Source organism: Protopterus annectens, chromosome 9.part0 (genome assembly GCF_019279795.1).
Source record: "Protopterus annectens isolate FY-2018-M chromosome 9.part0, PAN1.0, whole genome shotgun sequence".
NCBI classification, from domain to species: Eukaryota; Metazoa; Chordata; order Ceratodontiformes; family Protopteridae; genus Protopterus; species Protopterus annectens.
In genome coordinates, this window is record NC_056743.1 from 1023605488 (window position 1) to 1023624135 (window position 18648).

Genomic DNA, 18648 nt, shown 5'->3' on the forward strand with positions numbered 1-18648 from the left:
CGTACCACCTCTAACCGCTTTATATTCAAAAAATCTCTTCACTCACATCTAGTATCCCAGTGGGAATGCTCCTGCTCCCACCCCACATAATTTACACTGGCAATTTCCATTTTCTTTTCTCTCCCCCTCCTTATACTGGCAATTTCCTTTTTACTTTCTCTCCTAACTCATACATCCTTCCCTTGTACTTTCTAAGCTATTTACAAAGAATGCATTAGAATGTACCTCTTAAGTGCAAGCTTCCTAAGATGTAATGGCTTCTCAGTATTTATACTGTAATGTTCCTTTTTTACTAGTCTGTATCATCTGTAATGTTCTTCACTAGTCTGTACTATTTGTAATGTTTTGCTCTAGTCTGTAACATTTGTAAAAATTGTAATCTAAAACCTATTGTAACCTTGCTTGTTTTTGGAGCTTTTCTCCCCAGGACTCCATTGAAAATGGGTTCATCTTGGCCCAATGGACTATCCTGGTAAACCAACTGCAAATAAATAAATAAATAAATAAATAAAAATATAGAGCCCAATACATTATTAGCTTATTGTGTAGCCAAGGTACTTTCTCTTTTGTCAAGCCATCTTCCATTTTGCTTTGTATTCATATTCCTCACATTGTATGTGATTAATGAGTTTAAACCATTTTAACTGCATATCTTTGTAGTAGTCTGGTAACTCTGGGCACTTAGTTGGAGTACCCCCCCCCCCAACTCAGTGGGCATTACTGATTTTTCCCATGCATTCCTTGCACTTTGACCCTGCCAGAAAAAAACTTGCATTTTTTTTTTCCTTATCACCAAAATCTCTTGGGTGGGTGGGGAACCAAGAACGTGTGTCCAAGTTAGATGATAAAAAGAACGACAACTATCTTAATTGGTTGTACTTTATGGTCCAGGTCCATTGTCACAGCTTTCTATCATCTCAGCTTTTCCAAAATGTTTTTTTTTTTTTTTATTAGATCTTCCCAGGATTTTAAATTGACAAGGATATTGAGCTGGTCAGCAAGATTCCCAGATATTTAATCTTTGATGCTCTCATATATGGGTGGCTTTGTGCTATAGAATAATTAGGCTGATAATTGTTGATGCGTTAAGTCTTTCCTTTTTTATTTTATAACAAGACTGACATCAAAAATCTCTCAATTTCTGAAACAGAAATGGAATATTTTGTTCTAGTTTAGTCAGTGGAACACTTCATCCACAAATAACTCTGTTTTGTTTTGTTGAACTTGCCACTTAATAATGCTGTAATTTTCAAAGCCAAGGTTCCAAGTAAACCATAAAGAGGAGTGATGGCACTGGGCAGGCCTGACATGCACCCTTATTTGGGAAAAGTGGGTTTGATAACCATTTACCTACTTATTTTAATTTTTGTTAAGGGTTTTTTATAAATTATAACTTTAGCCTATTTAATCTCACTGGAAACATATATTTTTCATGATTTTCCACAGAAAATCCCAACTGAACTTATCAAAAGATTATTTGATGTCCAGAAACAAGGGAAAAATAAAGTAAACAATTGTTATTAAACATGAGTTTCCACTTTCCCTAGCATCTTCCTGTACAACGGCTGTTTATTTATATTATCAAAGGTCTCTCTTTCTTCTTAAGGTCTGCATTGATCAAGACCAATTAGACAAGTTACAGTTTTGTCATTTTAGAAGCCAATATCCCCATAAATGTCTTATTATGATATGCTTGTAAATCTGATATTGATCTAAAAGATGATGAGTTTTCTATTTTTTTTAAATAACCAGAATTTTTGCTTTTCTTCCAGATTACTGGCATTCCATTGTCCTTCAGTACTTGTTTAAATAATAATGTCTTAGCTTTTATCTGCTTTTGACATCCTACTTTCCTCAGCTGTATTAGAATAACATCATCACCTGATGACTTAATCAACACCTACTAATTTAATTGTAATTTGAGTCTTTTGGTTCCTGTAGGTGCCATCAAACTTTCTTGCCTGGTCAGTATGCAACCCTTGTACTACAATCCTTTCAAAATTAACAAGAATATCCCATGATAAATTATTTTTTTATTGTAGGCTCACTTGCATGTTAAGTCTTCATAAAACTCCTCAAAAATGCCTGGGTTCTTGTTCATTTTTTTGCTTTTGAGACCTTTATTTTCACAACTTCCCTCTCTACTTTCTGTTATCTCATTTTTTGAATATTTATGGGACATAGACGTATCATCAAAACAACCCAATTTTTATATCTGCGTTCCTAAAATTAGTTGTTCTAGGCGCTTCCTTCGTTTCCTTTTTTCTGATCAAGCATATCTGCCTCTCTGACTCTTCGCTACCCTATTTTCCCTGGAGTTGTGTGATGTGGTCTAGAAAACCCAAATACTATGTCTCTGATTCTCATAATCTATTTGAATTCACTCACATTGCCTATTTACAAATAATTTGAGTGCATCTCATTCTTCCTTGTCCCTGTAAAATATCATCTAATACACTTGCCAGTTTTCCTTGCTCCAACCAAAAGTAATGTTTTAAGATCCTGAACTTTCTATGCATGCTCCTGAGTAACATAGACTGCTCTAGACCATGTTTGGTGCTGACTGATGAGCTGAGTACAATGTATATTTTGTGGAACTGTGTACCAATTCAATCACATCTCTTTATCCAAATACCTTAGTAAAGTTCTTAGGAAACATCCTAACTCTTACTAATACAATTTGCCTTGGCCCCACACTTACATCTGACCTATTCATAGTTGTAATTCAATCTCCCCCATATAATATCCCATGATGACAGCGAGTAACTTCACTTGGCATTTTTTTGCGTAATTTGTTCTTTTTTTGGGTAAATGTGAATATTTGTTGTTGTAGATTCTTTTATCATGTCAGTAACACTTCAACATCACATATCTAGCCTCCTTATTAACCAGCTCCTCTTCAATCAATATAAGTGTCACTCTTGTTATTAAGGTCATTACATTCCTCCATCTGGCTCATAAGTAACTTGCATGGTAATCTTTATTGAACCCCCATTTTAGATAATTTGCTGTATTAAATTTCCTGAAGTGTGGTGATATGTGATTTCACTTTCTTAAGATGTACCAGGTCTCTTGAATATTTGTTCAGGTCTGTCAACCCATCAGTGCTATCCACCATACTATTTTTAAACTTTCATAGTCCATAATGTTGTCCTTTTTTAAATTTCCCATTCGTAGACTGTAGTGTACAAGACAGTTGAGCCATGTGGCCATTTATGCCTTACAGTACCCACTGTTAGACCTCGCCTTCCTTTTTGAGGAGCTATAAGTTAGTCATACAGGGGGGGGGGGTAAATTATGAATACCCATTCAACTGTCTAATTTCTTTCTAAAGGAACATATTGTGTCACATTGCTTGGTCTGGACAGGAAGTTTGTTCCAGAGAGGAACAAGTTATTGAGTGACAAATCTCCCTCTCCACTATGATTTGTTTATTTACTGAAGCAGGTTCAGATCTCTCTTTCTAGTGTTCACTGGATTGTTTGATTTGTAGAAAAAGAAGAGGTCTTGGACTACTGGATCCCTAATGGCCCAGAAGGCAAGCCATAGATCATACTTGTAGAGAGTCTACAGGACACTGAATACATGGACAAAGTGTCTAGCCTCTCTTGATAGCTCAAGTCCATTAGGCCCATGATCTTGTTTGTCAGGAACCTTTGGGGTCTCTCCAACTGCTTGATATGTTTAGTAAGCTGCATCCCATAAGGGCATTTTATTCTAGAATGGGCTTGATCAGTGCAAAATGTACAGAGGGGTAAGAACTTTTTTGGCTCTAGAGAAAATACCTTTTGTGATTACCTGTGCCTAATAGACAGATGATCTGACCACTTTTGCAACATAATGATCAAATAAGGGGACTTAACTACCCATGTTCCAAAGTCTCTCACAACATCTTAATTTTGGACTGAGTTTTTTTCTATGTTATAAAATGGGTCCAGGGTTTGTTTGCCAAATGCAAAAATATTAGATTTTTTACATTTAGTTTTAGCCCATTTTCAGCACAACAGATATTAACATGTTCACTTTATAGCTTTTCCGTATCAAAAGGAGATTTAAGTATAACACCCAGTTTACAATCAGTGGCAAACTTGGTTAACCAGTGTTTCTTGTTTTTGATTTGTAAATCAGAGTATACAGAGTAGCAGGGATCCCATCACAGAGCCCTGTGGTGCCCCGGTTTACTATCAAAATTGTGACAGTCAAAAAAAAAATTAATTTCACTGACACAGAACACCAAACATGGAACACTATTTAAGTCAGTTTGTCGAATATCATGCCAATTATTCAAATTCGACATTATTCGACCTGCTGTGTCCCTTGCTCCTTACACAACAGTAATGTAAGTTCAGGTTGTCAGCTGTACAGACTTACTGCACAACACTGAACTACACTTGTGCCCCCCCCACACCCCTTACAAATGATATATTACAACTCTGAGATCGCACTAATGTGGTAAAAAGAGTACATTTCCCAATCCACACTGTACTGCGATCTCTTGTAATAAGGTCAACCACATATGTGCAAATGCACAGTGCATTCGCTGAACCAGGGACTCTCACATATGAAAGTTCGGCAACACGGATTCAGCCAATCGTAATTCGACATCCCGTGGTCACCGAACCTTCACTTGTAATTTTGATGGTAAACCTGGTACCCTAGTAGTTAATGGCATGCTCTTGGAGGAAACTCCTGACACCTTTACAGTTTGGGTTCTGTCTGTCAGCCAATTAGTTATCCACCTAACTACATAGGGATCAATTTGGAGAGCATTTATTGATAATGTGGGCATGTGGCATAGTATCCAATGCCTTGTCAAAGTCAAGTAATGCTGTATGAACAGTGTGACCTCCATCCATGGCTTTCATTTACCAGATTCATTAGACAAGATCCACCCTCAACAAAGACAGACTGCTGGGGGTTAAGTTTTCTAAGATTTTTATATCGTAATTTATCAGGTCTGTTATGATCCATTCCATGGCCTTTGCAGCATTAGGTTCACCAGGTTGATGGGTCTGTAATTCCCAGGGATAGTTGTGGGGCCTCCCTTGTGAGGAGATATTACAACTCCTGTCTACCAAATTGCAGTGATAAAGTCAATGGATAAGCCCAGACTGAACAGTTGTAGAAGTGGGTCCTCCAGCACATAGTTACTGCTATTCAGCAGGCTATATGGTATGTTATCAGGTCCTACTGAGGATGTATTTTTTGGGAAGAGTGGATGGAGGTACTATTAACAAGTGTTCTTTTGTGATGATAGGGGGGTTGAGATCCTTAGGTCTATGTGGGTTTTTCATAGATGTCTCTGGGGTGAAATTTGCACCAACTTTGTTTGCTAGTATATTTGTGATATGCACTGGATTAGAGTAGGTATGGTGTTACTTTGTCACTTCCTGATCCAAGTAAAGAAGGATTTAGCTTCCAGTATTTTTTCTGACAATTTTGCAATACCTTGGATTGTCTTTTGAAGCTGACTTTGATTATATTCTAATTAGCTTTATATATGTGAATCATCGTCTGGCTTGCTCTTTCCAATCCCTTTTTGTTTAATTTTGGTAGGGAATGACAGATTTATATAATTTTCAAGGTGAGTGTAGAATTTATTTGCATAACTACTAGATGTGTCAACATTTTTTTTGGGAGGGGGCAGTTATACTTGAAATTAGAGACTTCATAATAAAATTGTAGAACATTTGTGTATATGAAATCTGAGTATTTTATTATTTGCATCTTCTGGTTTAGGAATTTTAAAAGAAATTATTACCAGTTTGTGATCAGATAAGACTGGGGAAGGATAGTGCATATTGCTGCCATATTTTTATGGACGAGGTCAACAATATGTACACTTCTAGTGAGATCTCTGACTACTTGACACAAAAGTTTTTATCTATGAAATTGAGGATTTTTTAGGCATAACCTACATTTAAGGAATAGATCACCCAGTCTCCATTTATAATTTCTTAATTTATCTTTTTTCCCAGCTCTACCAACATAAAAAATGAGTAAGAATAAACATACAATTAGAATGCATTCATACCTCTCAACCTCTTAGAGCAAAAAATCTGGACAAAGCCTAAAATGGTAGGGGAAAATAGGGACAGATTTTAAATATTGCTCTTACAAACTTAGAAAGATGATAGAATAATAGGTTTTGCATTAGCATGAATTTTCTAAAGGATGTGGAGTCCTAAACTTAATGTTTGTCATTATTTAATGACTTCAATCCTTAGCTATTTGACAGAAAAGTACAGATTTTAGGAGAAACACACCAAAAATATGAGGCAAACATCTGGACACTCTGTACGGTTGAGAGGTGTATTTACATACATTTTCACCAAGCTGAAAACAATTTCTCTTTATTGACAGACTGTTCTTCCTAGCCAGTCAAGTATGATTCCCTTCTCCTCCGAGTTTGGTATTATATAGGCTGTTCTAAATGCCTCACAACACCCACCACTACCACAAAATCAACTGCCTCATTAATATATAATACTTTGGTAAGTTAATTCCAATACTATTGCCTTTAGATAATCTGCTACCTGTAAAAAAAAAAAAGCTTGAGAAGACCCATCTGTCAGGTGGCAGTAGATGGTGGTGCTAATGTGTTAATGGTTGGGAAACCATCTACACTGATTAGAACACACTGTCATTCCCTATATAAAAATAAGAAACTGTTGGGAAGGTTTTATAAATCCTTTTTATTAGTAAGCACTTTTTTCTATCAGATTTCATCAGGTCTTCAAGTTTTTAATTAAATTACAATAGACAACTCATCATAATGTAACTACCTAACTCGGAGGTGTGGTGCAAAGCCGCTGGGTTGATTGGATGGAATCTTGCAATTTTCATTTGGTTGTTGTGCAAGAGTGCCCCATTGGTTCTGAGGCTTTATCCATGTTTTGTTTTATTAAGTTGCCCTTATGTTTGTAGTCAAAGGGAAGTAGACTCATGTTGAGCCTTATACCCTGCTGGAACAGAGCTTGAGTTCCACAAGTTTGGTGAGTACAGCTAGGCCATTTTACAGGTGTATTACAACCTTATTAACACCACTTGGGTCTGTCAGCCATGAAAGCAAGAGTTTGACCCATTATTCAACCAGGAGGAACATGAAGAGAATCAGACTCAACACTGGATGGCAGCAACATACACACAGAAAATGAAAATGCATTATTTATGGTCACTAATTTATCTAGTAAAAGCAGAAAAGGCCAAATGCTTATAGTAAAATGTTTTATGTTCTACAGAATGCCTTCTTATCTTTCTGAGTCTAGTATAACTGCTTGACTCAGGTTGCAGTATGGCCAGACAGAGTGTTGATATCCAAAGTGACTTGCATCCTAAGGAGTTGTATGTGTAAACTGTGCCACTGTAGCCCTGAGAATAAGACATGAAGTACCTGCCCACAAAAGATAATTAAAGGAAGCTGGAGGCAAATATGTCCTCGCAGCCATCTTAAATGGATGGAAGTAACAGACAGCATCTTTACTGAAGACATCCAGCCTATCTAACGGGAATAATGCATTAACACAGTGGTTAATGTTGGTGACAGTACCTAACAAAGCTTGGCGAAAAGCCCCAGTGGAGAATGTACAAAGCATATCTGAGGGGATGAAGACCACAAGAACAAATGGTCTTGATTCCATTTTAGAAATTATGTTCATCCTCACTCATCCCCTTTCTTGAGCAGTAATATGACTATGGAGAAGTTTGCATGGGGTATTTCATTCTATGTCTAAAATGTGCATGAGTCCTGGATAGCCTGACATTGGAAAAATATGCATTTATTAACTAACATGACAGTAGTTCTAATGGGTTAAAGTTTTCTTTTTTTGTTTTGGAGTGTATATGTGCTCACACACACACACACGCGCACACACACACACACACACACACATATATATATATATATATATATATATATATATATATATATATATATATATATATATATAGATTAACTTCAGAAGCTCGAAATACTGAAATATCGAATTTCAGTATCTCGAGCCCAAGAAGTCGAATCCACAGAACAGCGAAAGTTTCAGAAGTGCGAAATTCAAAACCTCGAATAGCGGAGGTTTTGAATTTCACACTTCTGAACTTTCGCTGTGGTTATGTATTCAGGTAAGTGTGTGTGTTAAGGGTTTTGGGTAGGGGCTGTGGTGTGTGTGTACGAGAAAAATGTAGCTTGTGTGGTGGTGTTTTGTGTGTGTTTGTATGTAGTGCGACCTTGGAGTGAGAATATTTAAGTATGGGGGGCGCAGCATGTTTCATGTAGTAGAGAGGTTTTTTGTGTGTGCGCGCGCAGTAGTACCGCAAAGTTCAAAATCTCCGGTGTGCGAGAAGTTGAATTTCGCGGTTTTGGGTTTTTGCAGTTTTGTGGATTTGACGTCTTGGGCGAGAGAGAGAGAGAGACAGAGATGCATGTCTAGATATAAAAGTATCATTAAGTGTCTCACTCTTCACAGGTAATGTAGAATATAAGAGCACTGTCTGAAGTGAACTTGTTCAAGTCACAAAACATACAAGCAAATTTTAAGAAATTCAGACACAGAAAATAGGCTATAGATGTATGTTATCTTATAGCCTTAACCCTCTACTGTTCTGCAGGAACTGACAAGAATTCTGTTCTTCTTTATTATGCTGTTATACATTCATTTTAATACACTGCATGCTCTGAAAGTTTGGAAGTATACCTAAAAAGGAATACACCTCTGAAATATTTATTGTATGTTTGCTTAGATCAGATTGTCACAGCTATTTGAGAAACAGTTTCGTATGAAAAAAGTATTAGCAGCAGAGCATCACACAATCAGGACTAACATGTTTGTCTTGCCAACATGACTTCCTAGCTTTATTTTGAGGGCCAAGAAGTGGGGTTGTGGGGATATATAATTTCAAATGGCATTATTCCCATTTATAAATTCAGTTCCCGTGTTTTGAAATATGTTTTAGTCTGTTCTGAAAGATTCAGCATGATAGCTCTACTTGTATTAAGGTTATGTCATCCTAAATGGGACTTGAGCTCACAATCCCTAGCTTAGGAGGCCAGTGCCTTATCCATTAGGCCACTAGTGCCTGACCTTTCTTTAAGAACAACAGTATATAAGGAGTATAAAATGTTTTTAGAAATGTGCTAAAATCCATATTCATGGCAGTCTAGCCAAATGAACTTATCTGAATAATTGCACAAACATCAGGATCTGGGAAAGCTTATTTGAAAACCATACATGAGTTAATTTGACAACTTGGTCAGCAAACTTGAATGGTTTATGTAGAAGTCAGAACTTTGTGTGTGTACGTATTATATATATTTATTAGATATAGATGTATAATACACATACATATAGAGACACACACACATGCTGTAGTGCTGTGTCCTTATATGCGATTGTATTTATTTGCCTGACAGTTTTCTCTGTGTGTTTACTTATCTACAGAATATGTTTTCTTCAGTTCTGAATTCTAATGACAGTATCACCTGCCCCTTTAGTAAATAATCTTACCGGAACAGTCATGCTCAGGTAGATTGTGTGGAGAGAGATTTCAAACACAGAATCAGCACCTTAAAAACAACTCCAAATGACTGTCTAGGTCAAGGAAGATGCATTTCTCTACATGTAAGACTTGATCACGTGTCTAAATGGTTGATCGTCTAGGGTGAGGAAGATGGTTACTCTGTAGGTAAAAGTTATGCATAGGCTGTCAGAGTATCATATTTAACTTACTCAGAAACATAATCAGAATTTTACTCAAAATCTTTTTTACATAACTTAACCATTTCGGCAGAACTGATTTTTAAGAATGACGCATGAAACTTTATATGATTAGATGACTTGCTCAGAATCAGGTACTGTGAAAGTATAGCCCGAAAATTTTAAACTCATAGTAACAGGCTATAGCTAGGGCGGCCATGGTGGTGCAGTGGTTAGCATTGCCGCCTCACAGCAAGAGGTTCTCCGGTTCGATCCTCGGCTGGGGTGCCTTCTGTGCGGAGTCTGCATGTCCTCCCTGTGGTCGCGTGGGTTTCCTCCGGGTGCTCCGGTTTCCTCCCACATCCCAAAGACATGCTGCAGGTGGATTGGACACTCTAAATTGGCCCTAGGTGTGCGTGAGTGTGCCTTCTGTGGAAGGTTACCGGGCTGGCAACTCGACACCGTAAAACTCCACTGCCATTCAATGTGCGGACAGGTGATCCGCTGTGGCGACCCCTAACCGGGAAAAGCCGAAAGAAGAAGAAGAAGAAGAAGAAGTAACAGGCTATAGCTAATTAATAGTTCACAGTGTTAACTATGTTCATTACTCTTAACCTAATCTTCCCCAACATCACTGTGTGGGAAGCAGTTATGACAGATACAACAGATTGTGGCAAGTACATCCTGGAGGCCTGGGTTCTATTTTTGGAGAGTACTTTATTTGTTTCTCACCCATTGCTGTGATTTTAGAATATTCTTACTCTAGCAACAGAAACCATACTACTATATAACCCAACAGTAATAAGTAATGCATTAATAAATCTGCTATAACTGTTTTCCATGCAATTGGTTCAGACTTGATTTTTTTCACTGGTAGGCTGCAAGTTAACATGCTTAGCAAAGAGAAAGAAAACTTCATTTGGAGTACCATTAGTTTATAATTTTGATTAGACCTCCAGACCTCCAGAATGATAGTCTTGAGGCCAATATTCATTTCTCAGTTTGTTAATTGGGAAAGTAGATTGGTATGAGGAACCTTTTTTGGCCAAGGCAGGAGGACAACATGAAGAGAAAACATTAGTACAATTTACAAGGTTCAACAATGCAGTTTAGTTATGGTGGTTTTGCAAACATTGATACTGGGGCAGGTCTCCAAAAATATTAGAATACAGGTTCAGTAAACACACATATATATATATATATATATATATATATATATATATATATATATATGCGTGGGTGTGTGTGTATGTAGAGAGAGAGAAAGATGATGGATTTTGGTAAGAGATGATAAACAAGTACTTTGTGGCATGGAGTTTGAATAGCAGTATGTAAAAAAAAAAAAAAAAAAAACAGTAAATACAGTGTACTACTGCCAAAAATAACCTCTACCACTGTTATGTATTTTTAGCTAAACCTTCAGCAGGGATTTTAAAAAGATTATAACCAGTTTTAGTAAATCAGTATCAGTCATTATCACCAAAGCAGTGAAACTCCAAAATCTCGACTAGGTATGCCAGGAAGTTGGCTCTGAGTTTCCCAGTTGATATAATTCTTAGCAGGAAGTGTATTCAAGTTTGGAGAAGTTTTGCTGAAGCATTTTTGCCCACAATTGCAAGCCCAAAGGATAGTCCTTCCAGAGTGAGGGCACCTAGATTTTGTGAGCAAAGAGAGTGGTTACAGGATTTGATTGGTGGATTACTACACCTCATTAACCCATTGGTGGTAGTTTAAACATAAGTAAGTCCAAGTATGGGCCATAACTGGTAATTAATCACTTTAGAAAGTGAGAGACATTGATGTTCATAGTAATTTGAAAGAGAAATAAATCAGTGGGTTTTACTCGTAGGAAGGTACTAGTGTTGTGGTTCAAACTAGGGGAATATCACAAAGTGCCTGTTATGGTTTAGGGATTAAAAGGTTACACCCACTTCTGGAATCAAATGCTGGTACGCTCTGGCAGTATCTGAGATGATTTCCTACTTTGACAACACTCACCATTATCTTTAAGAATTAGAATGTGGCCAGGTGAGAGTCCCACTTATTTATGATGCTGCACCTGAGAAAAAAGGATGCACATACGGTCACAGAGTTGCAATGGATTTGTAATGTATGCGTGGTGCTAAATGCCAGCAGGCATATTTGTTAGTCTTGATTATGAGGTTGTTGAGGTGGAGCCAGTCCCAGAGCATGTCAGAGTCTGTTTGAAGATGAATTTCCACGCTTTAACAAGTATCAGGTCTTCCACATATGTGGTGATGTGTACCAGTGATAGATCTCTCATAAGGTGACTGATATAGAAAGAGACTAGAATCAGCCATGGCACAGAGGAATGGAGCCCTGACTGCGGCTCTGATAATGGAGGTTCAGTTACTGGCCCCAGCACTGGAGGAGCCAGGCAGGAGGAGGAGTGAAGGAGTGTGGCGTATTTGCCTTTCCGAAGAGAGAGGAGATGACTATGCACATACCTGTCAAACTCTTACTGCAAGAAATCTGGACAAAACCTAAAATAATAGGCATACAAAGGCCCCAAAATAGGGACAGGTTTTAAATATTGCTCTTATAAAATTAGAAAGTTGCTAGAATAACAGTTTTTGTTTTAGCATACATTTTCTGAAGGATAATAACTGAAATGCATGTCATTATTTAGTGACTTCAGTCCTCAGTGATTTGCCTGAAAAACATGAATTTTATGAGGAACAGACCAAAAATATGAGGCAAAAATCTGGACATTCTGCAAATATGTGGACAGTTGAGAGATATGATTGTGCACACACTGGCACACTAGGTAATGTGATTTCCCTGCTGGATACCAAGGAAAATGCTGCAAAGTGTATTGTGAAGGAACATGATAGTTTGGAGGGTGTGTCCCTTGCAGAAGTGAGGGGACAAGTCCTGTGGTCATCCCACTGCATGTCCTCTCCCTGGCAAGTAGGCTAGGTATGCATGGAGAGTAGGGCTTACAGAAAAATCCTCAAACCACACCTGATGGCTGTCTAAATGCTAGCCTCTGTAAGTCAACCCTCACACCTGGGATGGGGATTGAATGGTGTAAGTTCCTGGGAAGAAGTTGATGATCAACAGATAAGGGTAAAAAGGTGTTAAAAAGTCAGATGCTATAGTAGATCTTGTGAGATTCCTGATTTGAGCAAACCATAGCTCTCTTAATGGGGGGGGGGGGGGGGGGCAAGAGCCCAAACATATTGCTCTTATAAACTTAGAAAATTACTAGAATAAAAGTTTTTGTGTTACCATGCATTTTCTAAATGGTATAAAGTCTAAAATGCAAAGGTCTGTCATTATTTAATGAATTCAGTCCTCACTGATTTACCAGAAAACCACAATTTTTATGAGAAACGGACCAAAAATATAAAGCATATTTCTGGACATTTGACAGGTATGGAGCAAACCTAAAACTAAATTGATTTCATATTAATCAATTTATCTGGCATTAATGTGACTGCAAAAAAAATTATATGACTACTTGTTAATATGCCAGGAGTCACTGATGATTCATCATCTCTATTTGAACTTGCTCATGTCAAATGTATTATGAGCTTTTTCTGAACTGTTATATTGCATGATAATATGTGTTGCATCATGAGCTTTCTCTGAAATATATGTATTCTAAATTGTGCTGCTGTAACTATGTACAAGATGCTGTTTGCGTAGCTTTTCTCCCTGTGACTCTGCTGAAAATGGGTCCAGCCAGAATATCCGTGTCTCAAATTCCAAATAAAATAAATAGCAGAATCCTTGTCAAAGTTTCGGCATGTCATTTCCAAATTGTAGGTATAGGCTCTGGAATCAGTTCACAGTCCTTTTCCCAAATCCACTTCTGTTAAGTTCTATCAGTAGCAATCACCTGGTCAACTGATTCAAAGCCTCTTGTTATGTTGATAAAAAGAGCCTATTTCAGCATCCTTTTTTCTTGTTGCTGAATGTGTCCTCAAGGATGCAACAGATTGCTGTTAGTTAATACAGAGATCCTGGCCTCTAAATGGTCAGTTTCAGCCTGATCTGCAGAACTTGAATGAAGAAAACCCCACAAAATAACTGTACTGCCCCAGAAACAGGCTATGATGAGAGGAGAAGAAGAGGAGGCCACCCCAGAAGAAGTAAGAACAGCACTAAGGAAAATGAAGTCAGGGAAAGCAGCAGGCTCAGATGAGATCACAGCAGACATGATAAAGATGCTGGATGAGATAGGGGAGAAATGGCTCCTGAGGGTACTATTAGTGTGGAGAAAAAGGTGTATCCCAGATGACTGGAGAATAAGCATACTCATGCCAGTGTACAAGAACAAAGGGGACATCCACAACTGTGGGCAGTACAGAGACATCAAACTCCTATCACATTGCATGAAAGTTCTGGAGAGGGTGATTGATAAACAGATATGCAGAGTAGTAGAATGTAAGATGGGAGATGAGCAGTTTGGATTCAGATCAGGATGCAGCACAACGGATCTGATGTTTGCAGTGAGACAGATAGTTGAGAAGAAGCTAGAGATGAGGAGTCCGACTGGACATTCCTTGACTTGGAGAAAGTATATGACAAGGTCCCAAGAAAGCTGATCTGGGCAGTACTGCGGTGGTTTGAAGTCCCAGAAACAGTGCTAGAATTAGTCCAGGCTATGTACAAGGACCCAATGACTCGGGTACAAACAGTGTTTGGCCTCACAGAGGGGTTCCCAGTGGGAGTGGGTGTACACCAGGGTTCAGCTCTGAGTCCACTGCTGTTCATACTGGTGATGGACAACATTAGCAAACAGGTCAGAGGGGACAGATCAACAAAGTTGCTGTAAGCAGACGGTGTAAAAACCAGATAAAGGAAAGAAATGGTGTGACAGCACTAAGTACAAAAAAAGCAAGAGATGATGTGGCATTACAGGCAGACTCTGAGCTAGAACTTCAGCAAATCTGGAGGCACATGGGATGAAAGTAAGCACAGATAAGGGAGTGGTAATGGCAGCAAAGTGGAGAAATCAGAAAAAGCTGAGAATAGAGATAGAAGGGAAGATAGTGGAACAGGTGAATAGCTTCGAGTAACTGGAAGGGGTGGTTGAGGAGAAGGGAAGCCTGAAAGATGAGGTCAAAGCTAGAATCAGAGGGGCTGCAGCCAACTGGCATAGAGTGTCAGGTGTAGTCTATGACAGAAGAATGCCAAAGAAGCTGAAAAGTAAGGTGTACAAGACAGTGGTGTGACCAGTACTACTGTATGGTATAGAAACCTGGGCAGTAATGGCAGGACAGCTGAAGAAGCTAGAGGTGATGGAAATGAAGTGCCTGAGAAGGGTGGTAGGAAGCACACTGTGGGAGAGACGAAGAAATGACTTAAGAGTAGAAGCAAAAGTAGCTCCGATGCAGAAAAGATCAAAGGGAACAGATTACGGTGGTTTGGACACGTGCAAAAAAGCAGAAGACAATCTAGAGTGGAAGATTTGGGACAGACAGGAAGAAGGTAAGAGGAAGCAAGGATGTCCAGCAAAGAGATGGGATGGACTGTGTGAAGAAGATCTGCGACAGTCAGGCATGAGTATTGAAGAAGGCAGGAGTTTGGCACTAAATTGAGAGAATTGGAGGCAGTTAACATGATACCCCGACCCCAAGTAGTAAAATATGGGGAAAAGGGGGCTGATGATGATTCAGCAAAAAAAGTTGCTGGAATCATACCAGTAATGAAATACATAAACAAATTACATAGCTGAAGAAATTAGTTCTTTATCTAACCACAGCAATTGATTAGAAATCTGAACACACTTTTTTTTCAGTTAAGCCTTTTTGTCACTTTACAGGTTGTGAAAAATTAAAATAAATATCTGTAAGAGAGCATGACAAAAAAGAAAAAGAAAAAAATGAAACCATCTCATCCCAACTGTATTTTCATATTTATTCGAATGTTAAAATTAATTACTGTCAACTGTATTACTGAATGTAGTCATAAATCAGCATTGAAAAGTAATTAGTCATATTTATTTTATAGTAGGAAATATTTAGAATACAACCAGAATTTCTTGCTATTTTACTCATATTACGACGGTAGCAAATCACTACAGAGAATTATGCTTGTGAGTTTCATCCTGCAGTCCTAGATTTGATTCTATGAGTCTCTATTTACCCAGTGTATGATTAAGCAACTCATAACCATCAAAACTGAGAAAAGGTGCTTAGTAGATTTGCCCATGTTGTTGTTGTTTGTCTTTCGCCTTTTCCCGGTTAGGGGTCACCACAGAGGAACTCCGGTCCGCTAATGATTGGCAGTAGGTTTTTATGGTGCCGAGTTGCCAGCTTGACGCCCAACCTTCAACGAAGGCACGCCCATTCACGCATGTCTTTCAGAATGCCACTCGACTGCAGGGAGGACATGCAGACTCCACACAAAAGGCACTCCCCACACTCCAGCCGAGAATCGAACGGGAGAACCTCTTGCTGTGAGGCAACAACGCTACCGCTGCACCACCGCCGATTAGTAGATTTGCCCATGTAAATAAAATAAAAGTACTGTCATCACCTTCTTAATAATGGTGTTGTTATAAAGAAATCTAATTTTTCTTTAAAATATTTTGTTGTGTTCTATGCTACACTATGTACAATAGCATACCAGTCACATAAATCATTAGTCAAATGATGGTAATGAATGTCTACACCACAAAGAAAATATAAAATTTGCATTTATTCCAGATTACACACACAGTTTTTTTTGCAGTGAGAAAAATGCAAGTGAAAGAAATTGTATAAAATGTTAAGATCCTTTACTCTCATTCTAAAGTACTAAGAATATTTGTACACACCATGAAATTAAATCCCAAGACTAAATGTTATAAAAAATAAGATGATAAAAGACACTCGATTCAAGACTAATTGCAAAAGCAAGTTAATTAAAAAATGTTATTAAAGATTTCAGTAACATCTGTTGTGGACGATTTAAAAAGGAGATGAATTCAGCTTACAATAAGAAACAAAGGAAAGGGAAGGGGAATTTGTATGTACATATATTTTAAATAGTTCCACAGTCACATACATACTTCTTAACCTCGTAGTGCAGGAATTCTTGGACAAAGCCAAAGATAATTGGGGGGTTGACAATGACGACAAAGGCTTAAATGAAGGACAGATTTTAAATATTGCTCATATAAACAGTTTTCCCATTAGTATGCATTTTCTGAAGGATATGAAGTCTGAAATGCAAATGTATGTCAACATTTAGTAACTTTAGTCATCAATGATTTGCCAGAAAAGCACACATTTTGAGGAGCAGACCTGGAATATTGGGTAAAAATGTAGACAGTTGAGGGGGTGGTCACACAGCTCATTACACACTTTAATGTATAATCACAGATGTAGAGTTCTGTTCACTGTCCAAAAAAAGCTTTCTAAATCCATCCAAAAACTAAACCGTGATTTTTTTTTTTCTCAACCATATGGTAAAGATTTCCATTATTATGCAAGTGCTAAAGCAGAAGCCTTTTGTTATAGGTATGTAGAAAATTGCACTTCCGTCTCATTGTGATGTATTTTCTTCCTGCTGTAAATGTGATCCATATCAATCTGTACTGAATGTTTGGATAAGCATGGCGATATTTGTTACTTTATTGTGACTGCAAGTAACTACTGATGACATATCCTATAGCTTGTGCTAGAATACGAGTGGAGTATGGTATTCAAAGATCATACTTGCTGGAAATGCTAGTCAAAGGAGAATGTAGAAAACATCTTTGGTAATATGTGAGGTGAGAGGAATGTTATATGTTTGCGTTTCCAAGTGAATGCACTCCAGGTAGGTGAGCGGCTGATAAGTCTGCTGCCATTGACATTTATGTGAGAAGATATTACCCTAGGCTCACCTGTCCTTTTATGTCAATTTGGACTTAATAAGATGAGGTGTTGATGGTGGTAATGTCCTGAAGAAAGGAATAAAGGAAGGATAAGTAAACAAATGTGTCCTGTAACAACATCCTGGAAAAGATGATCATCAGTTAAGATTCTCCTATTTTTATGATGCTGACAACCTGAGTAAGATTTATAGTGTATATAGTTTACAACTCCATTAATTTACAAATGTGCTTCTTGGAGAAGATTGAATTTGGATCCAACTATTCTACTATGGGTATACTTAACACACTTATATGGTTAAACCATAAACAAAAAGCCCCTTTAGATATCAAGTTTGAAACATCAAGGCTGAAGATATACCATGTAGTACCTGCATTTCTGCAAAGTAAGAATGCCTTATGTTAATAATACCAAATGTTGGGTGCCTCATTTTATTGAAATGTCTCGTATTATGAGTTAATATTTGTTTAGGTTGTTTTATTTTCATCCTCATGGTGCACATATTTTAAATTTGGGCCCAAATCATGGGTTTAAATTAGTGAACCTTAAAAATAGATGGCCTTTAAAAAACCTGAAAGGAATAGAAAAAAGCTAATCATTATTAGAAAGGTTGTATTCAACGCTAGAGACTTCAAAAGTTGAAATCTGTACAGCTCTGGCCAACTCCATACCTAATACTGTAATTATAATAATTTGTTGAGTAGAACAGTCATGTTAAACACACAACACAGGAATACTAAACCATAATTAGCAACATTTACAAATAATTAAATGGCACAATAATTAAATTGGCATTAATACACTACTCATTTAACCTTTTAATTGTCATTGTGTTTGTTTAGGGGGAAAAAAAAACATAATTATATCCTTACTGTTGGAGGAAGCTTATCTATATTACCATTATGCCTCCTTTATAGATGAATTTTATCTATATTACCTACCACTATTACTTTTTGCCAGAGAGAGATAAATCCCTAACTATGGCCCAGTCAAACCAGGTTTGATTAGCGGCTCAGGGTAACTGACAGAGAGGAGGCAGGGAGGGATGGGAGTGCCTGTCCATGGGGGGAGGGCATTCATTATTGATGCTCCCTTAGGGGAGATGTGCTTCAAAAGAGGAGAAGTGC